Raw genomic sequence first — 12470 nt, 5'->3', positions numbered from 1 at the left:
AAAGTCTTCCAGGCCAGCCTGCCGCCACTCATGGACATGTAACCTGAGATGTGTGCACAATATCCTTCTCTTGCTCCACTCCTTTTTTTATGTGCCTCGGATACCTGTGATCATTTATCACCAGTGCACACAAAGTAATGCTTCATGGCAACATGTCCAGATCTACTGTATGTAGCTGCTGAATCATTGTGAATAGGTTGTGCATTTTAGACATCCAGCTTTTTGTACTGCTTAACCACACTAGGTCAAAGTCAGAATCTGGGTGATCTTTTTTGTCAACTATGTGAAAACACAAGGAATTTGTGAAAATACACAAGTAATGGACGTCATAATTGATTAGGGATGCCACAAGATAGCATTGTAGTTCCTCAAATCATTTTAGCATAGTTCCTTAGCACCAAGATGCCATAAGGAACATTTTTAAGAGTGGGTGATGTTGGGAAGGGAATTCGGCGTAAAAACTGTGCCAAACAAATAATGCAAGTGACTCGCTGCGGTGACCCCTGACAGGAAAAAAAGATGAAAGTCAGGTCTTTATTTAAATCATACATCTAAATCATGTTTAAAGAAAGTAATCGCAAGAAGAAATAAGCTGTTGGAATGTCTGCTTGTTTTAGTGTGCATTGTACAATAGCAAGGTGGGGTGAGTAAACATACACAAAGCACGCTCTTGTGGACTACTTGTGCAATTAAGAAAATAGAAAAGAAAAATACATGCCCACGGTGTGGATTTTAAATAACTTGAAGAATGTCTGGATTTGTCCAGCAGTGTGTAATCACAAAGGAATGTCCTGAGACATTTCTGCTTTTCCTCTACAAGACCCCTATTTTCCCACGGCTCGTCCAGGTCTTAAGAATCTGTTTCCTCTCCCTCCCTCGCTCGCTTGCTCAGCTTTCCTCTCTCACTATGTTTGTGGAGACACACGGACACCACAAAGGCCGGTTCAGAGGAGAATGATCATACTAAGTTTGGGGTCTTCAAGAGTCCCTGCCATGCTTTGTGAGGAGAAATCACTCAAAGCAACATGAGGTCAAAAAGTTCAGAGTTATTTCAAGTGCAAATAAAAAGGAAGATTCAAGTAAGAGAATAACTCAAAACAGAGTGGAATAGATTTTAAAAAGTAATTTGACTAGGAAGAAAGACATTTTACATTGAACCCTCACATACCGGTATTTTTGGTTTGGTCATTCGCAAGTTCTCTTTTCACTGCTTGATTTTTTTAAATCGCTATTTGTGCTTCTGTGCTCAGGCCAAAGCATTAAAAGTGTAACTTTGCAGCCATCTTGTGGCAGGAACTTTGTTTAGGTAAAAATAGTGCATTGCCGCCATTTTGGTGCGAAGGAAGAATGTTGAAGTGAGTTGAGGAGCTTTATTTCAATAAAGGCAGGGCATCTTGGTGCCAATGAACTATGTTGAAGGGAGTTGAGGACCTTAATTTACAAAAGTGGTGCATTGCTGCCATCTCAGTGTCAATGAACTATGCTGATGTAAGGTGAGGAGCTTCATTTAGACAAAAGTAGTGCTTTGCCACCATCATGTGTAATCTATAGCCAATCGTTAACTGGAGGGTATCAATTATGCACAGGTTTTTATTATATTATGCTTTGAGAAACTCACTCCTAAAGATAATATTCGTTTCCAATGATGATGATGCTCTCAACCATCTGTTCATGGAGAGGAAATGTTTTGAAGGCATGTTTTTTTCTTACTAGCTGTTGTTTTTGGTCTGTGTAGGTATCCTTTGCAATTGGAAACAGATCAGGTAAATGAAAATGGTAAAGAGGCAAGGCCACATGTGGCAACACTTTCGCTCTCATGTCTGGGGCCGACAACTAACATGCTTGTAAGCTATTTAGGGACATTGTTGACTCCAGCAAATACATATCCTGTTGATCTGACTGTTTCATTTAAATCCACGTGTTGTAGAGAGTAATGACAAAGTAAAATGTTGGAGCCGTTTATTCTCAATTAGGGACTTTTTCCAAGCAGTGACTAACCCAACACAACCACTAAAAGGCTTCCCCCAAAACACTCAGCGAACATTTGTTGGTCTTAATGTTCCCCAGACACAAAGTGACATCTGCCTCCCTCCCTCCGTGCCCACTGCTCTTTGTTTAGAGGAGCACTGAGGGGAGCCTCTGCACATTGAAGGCAAGGATGATGTCACCATTGTGATCATTTCTGTGCGCTGTGGTGCCCTATTTTTGACCAGGCGGCACCCAGGGAAGGCCACAATGTCTGCTCACACACCGCCAAGAGCAACACAGGCCTGCCACTATTAATTAACACAAGGCCCGTGTGTTTATTTTTTAAGGACCACCCCCACAGACTCCCAACATCTACAAGTGATCGCTGGCAAATATTTTGAGCAACCTCAACATTTTGTGCAATTGATTGGAGATATTTGTAAAGGTCCTTGAATTTGTAGTATTTAAGCTATTATAGAGCATGATGTTGTTAAGTCAGAAGCTTTATGATGTACTGATTTTGGTTGAGCGTAATCATCACTGTGATCCATCTTAAGCATGCAAACTGGTGAATATTTTGTCTGCATACATGTAGACGAGATGTTTATCTGCATCAATTAAATCCACTGATTTGGTTGGTTAAAAAAACTGTTTCATGAAAATGTGAATAATACAGCTACCAACTGAATTAGGGATCATACTCAAGTAGATACTCAAGTAGATAGTCCAGTGATTCTCGAATATGTGCTGTGTGTTTGTGTGTGTTTTTATTCAGTACAGCGGGTTTGTACAGTTCAGTTGTGTTGAACTTTTCAGTATATTTGCATTTAATCATTTAGAACAGTTCACTTTCAAATATTTATTTTGATTAAGTTTTTATTTCACTTTACATTTAAAATTGATTTATTATTTCAGGACAGTTTCTTAATATATTTAAGTGCACTTAATGTTGAACCTGTGCAGACTGTTACAGTGGTTTAAATTGGTAAATAGAACCAATCAATGGCAAATGTTATGTTACAAATTATGAAATGACAAACAGCATCATGTACAGAGCTAATTATAAAATTTTCCTGTGACATCTAAATGACATGCCGCTACTTGAGTATTCTAGGTATTCTATACTATTCATACTCATGACTTAATAAAATCTCACACAAATTGTCAAAGTGTCTTTTAGCACACAATTTCTAAACATGGCGTCAGTGAAGCTGAAGCTGAGAGATGGGTCTCTTAAAAAAAAACACTTCAATCAAGCTTAGGGCCAAATGTCAGCTCATGATGAAGACAAAGCAAGCTGTTAGCTCGAGGGAGAATATGTTGCCTTGCACAGGCATGATCCAAAAGCTTCCCACAAACATCGTGACAATTCATCAAAACTGTAGGAAGAAAAAAAAGCTTTTTTTTTAATGCTGTCAATGCAAATAATGACAACTAGATAGAAGGATGCTCACATAAAGGCAATTCAACAACTTATTACTATTTCACAACCATTTTGAACTAGGCTTTCAAAAGCATTATTTAGAATGGAATCAAATGTAAAAATATATATGTATATATTATAGTATTCAGTTATGATTAAGATGTTTCAGCCAATCTAAAAAACAATAACTTACAACTTTTACTCAAAACCTTTGACGCACCACTGAAAATCCATTTACTTATTGTTTATTTGAAGACTGAAAGGAAAACAACATGTTTGTGGACATAATAGCTCCTTTTTCTTCTTACATTTAATAATAGCCATTATGGTTTATATATACAAACATGAGAGTTTGCTGAGTTTTTAAATTTTTTACATTTTTTTTAATGCTCCTGACACACAGTCTGAAAATAGCTCGTGATATGCATGGATGTTTTTTTTGTGCATTCAAAAGACTTGCTCTATAATTGGATCAGACGTAGAATTTGGGTGCTGTAGTTTATTATCATCACATTATGATTGTCTGCCTGTATTTTTTTCATTTGGGAAACAAAGACCAAGAAATGACTAACGCATCATTCACATCATAAATGTATGAACGAATCAGTCTTTTATGTTATCCTGCTATCCAAATAAATACGTCGGCACTTTGTGCTCAATTAGACGCATGTTCAAATGTGGAAAAATCAGTAATAGTTAAAAAAAAAAATGTTGAATACAGTAAGAGACTGTGTCCATGAATCAGAATGGTGAACTATGCATGCATTACCTCATTAAAAGCTGCTCAAAAACAATATGTTACAGCTATGGAATGTTTTTCCACACACATGCACTCCACATACTGTAGAATCATCTTAAATAAGATAAGGAACTGATAAACCTTCACAGCACATTTTCAACATGTCTCATTTTACAGATTTCAGGGATTCTAATCTACAAAAAACATTTAGAAACAGTTTGATTTCATTCATCATGTCGATTCTAAGTGGTACCTTGACTTACAAGTTTTATCAGTTCCACGACCAAGCTTCTAACTCAGTTTAAAAAAAGAAAAAAGTTTGGATTTATGTGTGCTTCAGACCCCCCACTGCAAGATGGCATCATTAAATGTTCCAACATCCGGACAAAATCAACTCACATTGGTTTCTTTGCGGTGGACAGATATCATCACTTGGTGGCAAAAGTGCCATGAGGCAGATTTGCCAACTGCCAGTAAACCTGAAGAACAGGTAAAACAATACATTAGGTACAGTTCTGTTTTGTGCTCACATTTTCCTTGCGTGTACGTGGAGAGCAAATGTGGAGTGTGCAATGGACCCCCGCATAAGGACCGGGACGGCCCACAAAACAAAATCAGTGTAAAAAATTCTTGACTGCGTGGGGGTAAACCTCAATCAGTGTTTTCTACCCCCAAAATGGAATTGCTAAAAAATATATATATATATATATACGACATAAATACGGAAATAGGTGAATCCATGGGTGCCGAATCATGAGTATGAGGGGGTCGTCTTGACTGTGTTTTGTACAATACCGTTAATTGCAATTTAAAAAAAAATGAAAATAGATGTTTTAAAAAATGATGTAGGTGTTTTGGGAGGGCAGGAATGGATTAATTGTATCACCATTCATTTCAATAGGGAAAGATGATTTGAGATACAAGTGTTTTGAAATAAGAGCATGGTCAAGGTCGTGAGGCACCACTGTACATAAAGTATTTTGAATTATTTTTATTTTTCGCCGTGCCTGTTTTATAATACTTTAGTAATACAGTGGTAACTTGACTTATGCACATGTTCGTTGTGTCATAAAAAACTTGAGTGTCAATCCTGTTACACGAGACGTGACTGAGTTGAGATTCGTTTGGTGTTAAATGTACCAAAAGAGCCTTTTCTGTGCTTTGAACCAAAATTTAAAGAGAACGCGCCACCAAATCAAACTGTTTGAAAGGAAGCAGAGAACATTTCTGACGACCGACTTTGCCAACAACAATTGCTGTCAATAGGAGGTGAGAGTCTCCTGTGGATTTTCTTTGTGTGGAAGCCCATGAAAGGTTTTGCTTTGCATTACAAGTCACTGCTGGGTGACTTAATAGAAAGTCAAAATGCGGAATCACAATATTGTGAAAGTATTATTCAAGCATCATGTGCCATGTGTTCTAAGCAAACTAACCAATAACCGTAACCTAGAAGAAGTCAATGATATCCAACTTAAAGGGGAAGTCACCCCTCCCGCCTACTTTGAGGTCTCCGCATGTCAACCACCGTTTAAACTGTTCCAAAGTGTGTTTGTCGATTGAACCATGTTGAGATTTCACGCCTGGGATGTCGTTCTCTTCCAAAATGATGTGTTTGCGTGTGTCGCTACTCGCTTTGTCCGACTCATGCATATTAATGAGGAAATCGTGACGTCATTTGAGATCAACCCTACTCTGGTTAATATTGTGCTAGTGGAATATGAATTAAGCAGCAAAATCCATCAATTTTTATCAATATAAGAAAGTGGCCATTTTGCCACTTGCAGGTCGAGTGAAAATGACATTACAGTTGCTCAGGTCACAGGTAACAACCAATCACAGCTCAGCTTAAAAAAACAGGTGAACTGTGATTGGTCGTTGCCTGAGCCTTGAGCAACTATGATGTCATCTTTAGTCAACAGCAAGTCGCAAAATGGCCGCTCCCTGACATGGATAAAAATGGATGTATTTTGCTATTTAACTCATATTACACAAATGTAGTATTAACAAGAATGTTGAATGAAAAGTTTGACTTCCCTCTAAGTACAATGTACTAGTATATCTTTCACGGCCAATAAGACACTTCAGCACACTAGTAACAACTGTCTTAATAGTACTGTTTGAATTGGGGGCAAATCCAGTTGAGATGTGTGCTACTAGTACTACTAGTGAAGCACTCAATATTAACGTAGAATTTATAGAGTGCCACAAGTAGTACAAGTAAGACACAGTCAATAAGTGTACAATTTTGCCTCATTAGTAATGACAGAGAACATACTAAAACTTTGGACCTAAAAAGCGCACTGGGTACCATATTTTCCTATTTAAGTTTGAAAAGGCGCACAAGGATATTAACTCATCCACTGCCATTGCCGGCTATAGACGTCAAAATATAATTTGAACTATTTCTATTAGTTTCAATTTTTTTTCCACTTTTGTTAACGAGACTATGAAAACCTAAAATGTTTTTTGAAACAAATTAATCTTGAGTTAACTAGTGAAGTAATGTGATTAATTATAATTAAAAAAATAATAATTATGCCTGGTGCCCCTCAGAAAAGAAAAGAAAATGAAAGATTATTAAAAATTAGGGGCATCAGACAATAACATTTTTTAATTGTAATTAATCGCATGACTTCAATAGTTAACTCACGATTAATCACAAATTTTATATCTGTTCTAAATGTACAATAAAAAAATTCTAGGTTGTCACACTCAAAAATGTGAAACTAATAGAAATAGTTCAAATGAATTTTTGACGTCTATAGCCGTCAATGACAGTGAATGAGTTAATTGTACTTTTTTTTTTTTTTTGTCTTGATGGCATTACTGTATTTGTACAGGACTGGTGCCAAGTATGTTCTTGGTGGTAATTGGAGTAAAAAAATCAAGAACCACTACTCACATTTAGTTTCGTGTCAGCTGTGACAAGTAAAATCCCCTCGGCTGCAGGTGTCACAAATGCAAAACAACATGAGGCATTGAACTAAAAATCATTTTGTGTGAGAATCTTTTCTTTCATGCCAGAGGATACTCCACGTTACTTCATTTTCCGTTGATCCAATTGTAAAAAAGAAAGTGCACAGCTAAGTGTATTCAGCTGCTGGGTGCTTTTTTTTCTGGGGTGATGTTCATGTGAAGGAAATAGAGATTTGATTGCCTCAGCGAAAGCACAGCACTTAGCTGCAAGATGCCGAAAATGGAAAATCTGTTTGGCGTGTGCATAAAATGACATGAGTATGAATGTCTTTTTGTTGGATTGGGGTTATTCGGCCTCGCCGGGGAGACATTTGTTTGTGAGCTCATGCTTTTGTGGAGCGATGCATCACTGAAGGGCCTCAGACTTGCTTCTGCACTTTTCCTGGCATAAGTGACTCCTCGTTCCCAGAAAAGCAGCACACTAATGCATTCTCGCTCTGTCTTTCGCCCTCCCGCTCCCGTCACACACACCGACACCATGTGCACGCATCTCACCACCGAATGACACTGTGAATACACCTCATCAACAAATGAGTCACTCCACTACTGCTATTATGATGATTTCTCCCTTCTGTGTATTACATCATGCAGAAGGGCTCTGCGCAGTTACATTCGCCACGATAAACACTGTCGAAAGTGCTCTCCTTTGGACTGTGTCGAGTTTATTAGTCAACCTGGCAGGAAAAAAAAAATTGAGATGTCTTCCATTACTTTTTACCTAGGCAAAGTACTTACAATCTTGTAAAAGCGTTGTACATCAACTTTTGATGAGGACGTGCGATTGTCTCTCAACTCTGTAAGTACGTGTAGATGATGACTAACATGCTTCTTGTTGCAGATATTTACAACCTATATGATTTTAAGTAATAAGTAAAGAAAAGGGTCCCATTCTCAGAAATTCACACTTCATGAGTGAAGACCTAAAAATATTTTTTAAAATATACTTCTTCTTTTTTAATAATAAATCATAGATTTATGGAAACTGCAGCTAACAGAAGATACAACATATGCATATATTTATACATAAAGTTTCCCTTTATAAGTCCCCAAAATCTCAATCAAAGAGTTATCAAGATCCTTAATGTGGTTGACTTTACATATTTTTTTTAAGTCATTTTGTCAGCCATGAAGGTTGAATAAAGTAATGAGTAGGGCTGGGTATTGATTCTAATTTCCTCAGTCAATTCGATTTCGATTCACAAGAGTTCAGTTCAATTCGATTTAAATTTTTCCCTACTGAATTCACTTCAATTCAATCCGATATTGATTAATTATGGAACATCAATTATTCCTAAATATTGAGGAGATGACAAAAATTCCACAAACATTAAATTCCAAATAACATTTGTAAAGGCAGCAACAGGTTAAATTATTTAGTTAATTAAAGAAAGTAAGACGTGTTATAATCACTAGGTGCTACACAAACATTGACATCAGCAAGGATGAAGTGACAATTTTTCATAATTCAAATTCAATAATTGTAAATATAAAATAAATAGTAATAACCATTGACTATTAACAGTAAGATGCTAAAAATTAAATTTTCTTATGAATGTATGGGAAAAAGAGGTATTAAAATAATCAATTAATGGTTTTATAAATCGATATCAGGCTCAAAAAGGAAAATTGATTTGATATCCATTATTACATTTTTTAAAATCCAGCCCAAGTAATGAGCCGATTTTGAATAATTAAGAAATATAAATTTCTGATGTTTGTTCTCAATGTAGGGCGTAAAAGTAAAAAGTCTACCTGAAGATACCTGGAATATCTACTTTTGTTTCCGTCTGATTTAATTGGAAGGCATTCAGTGAAAAGAAAAATGTTTGTGGTTGCATTCTGTCACTGAGGGCTAACTTTAGAACAGCTGCTCCACAAAACTCTGCCGCATATTTCAGTGCACTCCCTCTCCATGTCCCAGGGGTTAAAGGTAAAGAATGAAGGGCACTTTTTCACTGTCACATTGATTTCAATACGCCATTTTCAGAAAAGCTGAAGGAAGATCCTCAATTGGCTCTGCACACTCAAAGCCATTACATCAATTGCAAACCTTCCTCAATGACGGATGGTTGCACTCTAATCAATAAGAGTGTTCATGTAGCATAATCGCAGAATTTCATGTCATTGAGAGCGAGTGTGAGTGTTACTTGAGGCGCAGCAATATTACATACACCAGTGGCAAATTGGTCCCCCATGCTTTAATCAAGTCTGCAGTTCAAATCATTGACTTTGCAAAGCATTATATTGTGTACTGTTATATTGTGCTCAATGCTGGTGATGTATTGAAAGGATGCTGCAAAGACAGAATCTGATGTGGGGAGATTAATTGCAGTTCAATTGTGAGGTTCTTATATGAATACAAAGCAAAAGATCAAATTAAATTACCGTACGGCTGTAAGATGTTAGCGCGACAACATTGCTTAACACAGCAGAACACTGTCTTCGTTTAATTTATTGAGTGCTTAATTGTTATGATGTACTGTCGTGCCAAACGGTAAGCAAGGTGTAATTCAGCTGTAGAAAAGGGTGCGTTTCTTGTTTGAGCACTATTTTAAGATCACTTTATGTTGTTCAAATTAAGCATCTCAGAGTTGCTGGAAGCTTGCCGTGTTAATGGCATCATCCCACAATGAGGATTGTGCGGGGAGGAGGGCAGATTCATCTGTATTCCCCTGAATGTGTCTGTGCAAAAATCAATAAATGCAAGCACAGCTCCTTGCTTCTGACGGCTGTCCCTGTCTTTGCAGGGTGGACTAATAGAAAAATAATAATTAAATCCGAATCACCAGATTAATTTGTTTTCCATCAGTCTCAGGAGAGATTTTTTTCTTGTTTCTTTAGAGCTCATTATACTTTCTAATCAACACACACACACACCAAAAAAAAAACTCTTTCCGACAGACATGCGGTCTCCCTTCCCCCCTTCTCTTCCCTGTGGTGCTCTTTCTCGCATTGCAGTCATTGTGCTGGCACTTATTATGTTACAAATGACTGAGGTACGGCAGCCATTCTCAGTGTGCATGCTAAGAGGGCCCACCCTTCTTTGCGGCTAGTGCCTTCTCTTAATGACGATGCTCACAGAGTGCCCCCCTCCATAAAAAAAAAAGACACACACACTCCTCATGCTGCCCACTCCCCTCTTCCCGCCCCCACGCGCTCTCCGTAATGAAGATTCTCCAGTGCAATTAAAAAATCCTTGCTTCTCGCTGCTACTGTATGACAAACACTGTCATTCCTCACGGCCTGTCAGCACTGCGACGAGAGTAGATGGAGAAATACAGCAGGGGGGCCAGAGGCTACACAGGCAGATGGGGAGGATTTTGTTTGAAGAACAGCAGCCCCCCCACCACCCCACCTCCTCACCCCCAGCCCCCATCTCAACAGGTAATGGAAAAAGAGAGAAATCAATGACCTCGGAACACGGAGAACATGCGTATAAGGGTCATTCTACAATCAGAGGACATTCAGCTCAAATAATACATGCAGAAAATGCAGATACATGCACTTGTAATGTAAATGAGTTTTGCTGAGGGAAAATAGTAAGTGTAGGTGTAATAAAGGTGATTCATAAATAAAATACCAAAATACTCCAGTGTCCCACTAAAATTGCTTTTTTTTGTCTTGTCAGTCCATCTTGATGAAAAATCGACATATTATCCATCCATCCATCCATCCATCCATCCATCCATCCATCCATCCATCTATCTTCCGAACCATAACAAGCGTTTTAGCTGTCAAACGATTACATTTTTTAATCAGATTAATCACATCTTAGAATTTTGATTAATCGTGATTAATCACTTAGGGTGTATTCCATGGGTTTCAAAATCATATTAGCTAAGGGGCCACATGGAGGAAAATATATTACTAAGTGGGCTGGATCGGTAAAAAATGGTATATAACTTAAAAACAATTGCCGTCAATTATACGCATATTTTCACTATTTGAGGGCCAGCCCTAAACTACGGAGTTCAACTGTAATCATATTGTTCCAAAAAATAACTCAAATGCAAATAGAACGCGGCAACACTTGCGGACGTGTTAAATCTCCCCGTTTTGCATTTATATTGTTACCAGAATGATTTGTGGGATGCAGGTAATGTTGATGATGATGTTAATCCTTGTCATATGTATTTGTGCTCCCAGTAATTAAATTAGTGTCATACTTTACACGTTTATGTCTATGATTTAAAAAAAATAAGTTTTTTTTAAACAAACCATGACTTCAGTTTGTGTGTAAAATAATGACATCCAGGACGATTCTGTGTTCAAGTTGCATTGCTCATCTGAGGAATGCTTGTGCAATTAAGAATGTATATGTTTTGATTGTGGCCGGCTGATTAATTGGTCCGACCGTATAATTTTTTTTTACCTTACAAAATCGTCTCGCGGGCAGGATTAAATTAGGGGCCTAATCCGGCACGCGGGCCGTATGTTTGACACCCCTGGTGTATTCAGACAAGAAAAGTCTTTTAGTCCGCTTGTTTGGTCCGGATCAAAAGCAGACTTTTTTTTTCCGTTTGGTGCGGTTCATATTCTCAATGTGCTTTTTACAAGTGGACTATCTTGTGTAATCACGTCGACCCGCGTGACGATCTGTGCTCTCATTGAACAAAAATGACGAGGCCTGAACGCATAACCAAACACGGAAATGCTGCATTACTGCTCTGCATATTTGTGGCGTGATTAGATGCAAGATATTTGCGAGCGTCAACGGTAGCTCATTCAACAGAGGTTCTAACTTTGGAACGCGCCATCGATTGCGCGCAGTAACCGGCGGAGAAGTTGCGCTCCGCGTGCCCACCACAACATGCTGAGAGCAGCGTGGCTAAACAGAATACACATGATTATGAATGAATTTAGCACAATATTCACTACCGGCCGGGCAATATTTCCCCCCGTGATGTGTTGGCTACGGTGGCTTCTTAAGGCCAAAAAGGCTCATAAGTCTTGCAGTTGGAGCGGATCAGCCGTGGTTTGTATTTGGACTGCGAAGCAAACCGCGCAGAGTGCATTTGGAAGCGGTCCAAGACCACTTCAAAAAGTGGGTCTCGGTCCACTTGTTTGGTCCGCACCAGGATTCGTTTGCGTGTATTCAGACCTGCACAAAAGGTCCGGATCAGCGTGGGAAACAAACTCTGGTCCGTTTAAAGCGGACCAAACAGTGCAGGTCTGAATGTTAATGTTATGAGTATGTCTTCCACATTTTTGATCCACTGCACCCGCTCATCCTCCTCTTTTTCTAATCAGTTAATTACTTGCATAATTTAAAATAAAATGAAAAAAAATGACACCAACATTTTGACTAGAACAAATATTCTGAGTGTCAAACGCAAACATGTATTAAATGCTTTACTTTAATGC

Source organism: Vanacampus margaritifer, chromosome 4 (genome assembly GCF_051991255.1).
Source record: "Vanacampus margaritifer isolate UIUO_Vmar chromosome 4, RoL_Vmar_1.0, whole genome shotgun sequence".
In the NCBI taxonomy this organism is placed as follows: Eukaryota; Metazoa; Chordata; class Actinopteri; order Syngnathiformes; family Syngnathidae; genus Vanacampus; species Vanacampus margaritifer.
The sequence above is the reverse complement of the archived record's forward strand: the minus strand, read 5'-3'. Positions refer to the sequence as shown.